The sequence below is a fragment of the Macrobrachium nipponense genome, chromosome 15, assembly GCF_015104395.2.
Source record: "Macrobrachium nipponense isolate FS-2020 chromosome 15, ASM1510439v2, whole genome shotgun sequence".
Classification (NCBI taxonomy): domain Eukaryota; kingdom Metazoa; phylum Arthropoda; class Malacostraca; order Decapoda; family Palaemonidae; genus Macrobrachium; species Macrobrachium nipponense.
The window spans coordinates 38,160,287-38,165,286 of record NC_087208.1 but is presented as its reverse complement, the minus strand read 5'-3'; the positions used below and the strand labels follow the sequence as shown (position 1 = coordinate 38,165,286).

At 36.0% G+C, this 5,000-nt stretch overlaps 1 protein-coding gene and 1 pseudogene across 1 annotated transcript in view; one reads left to right on the top strand and one right to left on the bottom strand.

The window, feature by feature from the left end:
* Positions 1-1,177, top strand: part of LOC135226917 (uncharacterized) — an 8,481-nt pseudogene extending 7,304 nt beyond the window's left edge.
* LOC135226800 (glutamate receptor-like) overlaps positions 1-5,000 on the bottom strand; it is a 40,222-nt gene that overhangs the window by 26,910 nt on the left and 8,312 nt on the right. The gene's annotated exons all lie outside the window — the stretch shown is intronic.

Below are 5,000 nucleotides of genomic sequence, written 5' to 3'. Positions count from 1 at the left end.
TTTTACTTTATCAAACAGTTTGGATTATTTCTTCATTTTTTTTCAGATGCAAGGCATACAACACGGCCCAGCTACTGATGTTTATGGTCGAGATTTTCGATGTATACATGAGGCAACGATTGGTCGATGTGGCCTTGAGTAGGCGGCATGTAAAGCCAATAGTCTCGACCAAGATTGTATTAGACAGCGTTGAATTGGTTGGCAATTCTAAATATAAAGTACAGAGCGAATCTGATCCAACCATAAAATATGATGTAGACCTTGAAATTGAACTGTGCTCTTGCATGCAAGGCCAAACTGGTGCTATTTGCAAGCACCAAATTGCATGTGCCGAGTTTAGCATGACAGCCGTGCCCCCGCAATTTTTAAGTAGCAGAGAAAGTCGTCATCGATTAGCAGTTTTGGCTGTTGACCAAGAGAAGGTCCCTGGTGTGGCATTTTTTAGAAAGTTGAATGAGGATGGCGGCTTTGAGATCACTGGCAACGCAGAGATAAAAGAAATTGTTAGTGAGAAGACAGAAAATCTGGATATGGAAGAGGAGCCACAGGATCCAATTTCTAGAACAGAGACAATGTCATCTTCGGATGATGATGATTTTGCCTCTAGAAAAATATCACATGATGTTGCAGATTCCATAGTTAGAGTCAGTGCACGCTATGAAATAGCAATACAGACCTAGCACTGAAGAAGTTCCACAGGCGTCTGGATTCCGTAAAAACTGCAAACCAGTTGAATAGTTTGCTGCATTGCACTGGAAGTGCAATAAGGAATGGTGGAGCTGGGCGAGGTAAGATACCTTGTCAGCTAACCTCCATCGCAAGACGCTCAACTGGCAGGCCAAGGGGAGCTGCACCGCTGTGTAAAGGCCGTCATCCGACAGGTGCTGTGTCTTCACAACCTAAACGTCCCCGTAATTTGGCTCACAACATTTCCTGCAACGTGGCCAATGGGACATCTCATGGCACAAATCATTAAGTGAAAAATAGTTATATTTATGTTTTTTTTTAAATATATTTGATTCAAATGGAAAATAGGAATCCCATTTTCGAATTCATATTTCTCACACTTCACAATAGTTTTTGATTAGTGTTAAGGCAACGTATTAATTTGGTGTATTTATTATAGCTCTTAAGACATGAATTATTCCATTTTTATTGTATCTGGTTGACAATGGAACTGTGCAGTTTGGAGTCAATCAACTTTGGTATGATGTATAATGTGAGTAATCTTTTGTATATAATAAACTTTTGCATAAAATAATCTTTTGTAAACAATTTGTTTTTCTTTTTCTTATATTCCAAGCTATGCAGTTGATTTTAAAATTTACAGTGAAATATCAGCAAAGGAAAGCTTTTTGGTATCCGAGGCTGCAATGGCAATATGTATAATATAAGCAAAGCAATAATTTTGCATAGTTTAGGATATCTGCACAACAAAACCTGAGCATGGCCTTGGTTGTAATACACAGCGTAAATTTGTGCTTTATTACATATCTGTGCAAATTGAAAAATTTTTCTGGTATAATTTTCATTGACTAGAATGAATTTGCTACTCATTTCCGTTGGATATTATTAAAAGAATATGCTTTTTTTATTGCAACATAGATTTCCCCTAGCGACTAAAATAAAGGTCTATATTTCCTGTCTCACACCATGTATACTTCCGAACATGAATGACCAGCGTATTCTAGCCTAACCTGACTAAATATGTACATTTCAAAAACATTGAGTCAAAACGACAATCGAAAATATATGTATATAAGCACCAAAGAACAAATCAACTTGCAGAAGAAATATATATGATCGACAGGGCAAAATTTGTGCATTTTGAAGGGAACAATGATTCAAAATAAAATTCAAGATAACTAAAATTTTAAACTGTCAGCCTACTTCATGTACTAAATGCCTATAAGTGTTGAGGCCAATATGAGTAGTTGAGTTCCATTTTTTTCAAATGGGTGAAGGTATTACGTAACGAAACAGCTGATTGACATGGTGTGTTTCATTGAGCAATGTTGCCAGCCATATAACTTGTGTATCTCGGTACTTTTTTTAATAATTATATTTACCAATATTATAACCTCTCACAAGATAATTCTCAAAACTGGTGCTTCTGCATGAATTATTATGTAATGAAGTGTTTCACTGAGCAATGGTCCCATATGTCTTGCATATCTCAGTTATGATGCATAAGCGCCAGCGTAAATATTAGCTGGTACAACATAGTTGATACATATTTTCTGTATACATCTATAATAACTATATTTACCAATATTAAACCTATTATATAAGATTAATATAACTGGTGCTTCTGCAAGAATTAAGAAAAGCGTATACGTGGTAGCGCTGGGGTGGCGGAGTCTCACGACGTCACCGCTCCAAAACACGCTCTGATTGGTTCTAATATCCGAGAGGGTCTATTTCCATCCAGACTTCAGGAATATGCGGCCCGCACCCAGTTTTTTTCTAACTTTTTCATGTTTGGGGGGCCATTTCTCCCAAAAACGACCTTTTCTTCTATAAATGTCATTGGATGTATAGGTATATACAAGATGAAATATTTGAAATTATGGACTTCGAGAAATTTAGGTAGGAGTGGGGAGGGCGTTGGTTTCATTCTACCCATCCCCCGAATCCCCCAATCGGTACAGACCTGTGTTATACTCGTATAGGTACCTCATCAACGGCGAAAGATCTCGATGACATCCAATGCCTTACGTAGAGGACGTCATTCTTCGTCAGTTTTATTATTCACGTCGTGTGCAAAAGTTTCCCTCGGAGCCTGAAGGCCGCCTTTGTCTTAATCAAGATATTGGCGACAGCTCCCACTTGAAATAATCATTAGGAACCTCTGTGAGACGCTCACTTCGTCAATAGGTCCGTGAATACTGCCTCCTTTTTTTTTATCATTTGACGTAGGAAAATTGTAGACGGTAGATGTATATAGACGTGAATTATTATTCAAAGAATGTTCAGTGTCCGTAGGACAAGAGCAGAGTATAGAAGAATAACAAACTATGTATTGATATTCAAAAGTGCACTAAGAATATTTTTGTTTTCAACGAAAAAGGAATATAAGAAACATGCAAGACATTCTTAGATATTGATATGGATGTATTTGTATATGCTATACAGCTTTTCGCTCAAAAAAAATAAGTAGGATTCTGAGTTATCACGACAAGAATAAACCTTCATACCGTCTGAAAATTGAGGAAAAATGAATTTTACTGTCATAAAATCGATTTAAAAATGCCCTTAGAACGTGAAATTTTAAAAATATATATTATACCTGTCGTATCTGTCCCTTTTTGAGAAATATTCTATGCGTATACTAATCAGTTGCTTCTGTCTTTGTTAGGGAACTTGTTTGTTTGCATTTTTAAAGCAATGTAAACAAATATGAAAAAAATAAGCCCGGAATATATTAATTTTTGCCTTTTATGGCCTATCCAAGATTGCTCTGAGGTTCCGGATATGGCCATGTATCCGAGATTATACTCTTCATTGTATCCACTACAAGCTCACGCCTGTAGGCCTATATGGCTTCCCTGTAGAGGGATGGAGTATCAGCTTATAGGCCTAACATTTTAGGATTAGAAAAGCGGTCCTTTAAATTAAGGGTTGAATATTTAAATTTAGATTGAGATTTTGAAACCAAGGCTTGCTGTGCGTTATTGATAAATACCTACATAACGAAATGAACCAGAGAGCATCCGAAGACATGGAGAATCAACTTATAGGCCTAACATTGTAAGATTAAAAAACCGGTTTAAATTAAGGTTTAAATATAATTTATAGATTAAGATTTTGAAACCAAGGCTTGCTGTTTGCGTTATTGATAAATATCTACACAACGAAATAAACCAGAGAGCATGCAAAGACGTTAGGAGTTAATATAAAAAAAAAAGTTTATATAAAAACCGAACGATTATGAGAAATCCGCTAAACAAATTCAAGATAAAAGAGAGGTCAGGAAATAAACAATATGTGGTTGTATATTCATGGCTTATTATATTAATTTCTGCATTTATTAATCAGTCATGGCAAACAGCATTTGATCTATAGAGCCATGTTGGACGGCTGACCTCGAATCTCTATAGTCTATGATTCATCTTCGGCTACGTACCGCAAACAATTATCTATTCATGATCAGATTCGTCCTAGCTGAAAATGGCTAATCCTCCGCAAGCATTATTTAACAGTCTTTCTAATTTATCATTTCATTAACCAACAGAATCTATTAACTCGACGATAATGATTGGCTGGAAGCTCTCTTACGATTTAGTTCCCTGCGCATGCGTCCATCCCTGCCACCCAATGGCGTGCTTAGTCTTTGTTATGGGACAGAAAGTCTATCGCAATCAACCATTGCATCGCTCAGTCTGAGTTTTGCAACCACTGAGAGAGAGAGAGAGAGCAAAAAAAAAAAATACTTACCCATAGGCCTACGTGACAGTAACGGGCAAGGTTTGTGGTAAGAGAGTTTTTATTATATATATTATTTTTGCTTAGGAGCGCTAATTCCATGAATGGCCGTACATTGTTATATTTGTGATTTGTATTTGTATTTTCTAGAACCGTTGAGTATTGTGGGTTTATTAGATTTATTACGAATATTTTTTTATCATTTTGCTGACTTTCCAGAGGTCTTCGTTGGTCTAATTTAGGAGGTTCCATTCAAGCATCATGATCAGCCTATGTTCCATTTATTTTAAACGTTTTTCATATTAACCTCACTTAGATGAACTTATAATTTATCTGGTTGATATATTATGGAAAAAAAGGACTGTTCTGTGGAGCATATTTTGAACTTAACTATATAAACCTTCTAGCATGGTCTCCATAAGTAAGACCGTGTTAAACAAATAATTACTCTATGTTTTCCATGGCTTCTTCAAACTAAGTTTGTTCTCTCCGTCGTATATACTTTATTTTCATCGTTTTTAATTACGTTGCACGAATTGATTTCCATAATTGTGCTTTAGAGTAAAATAAAACTT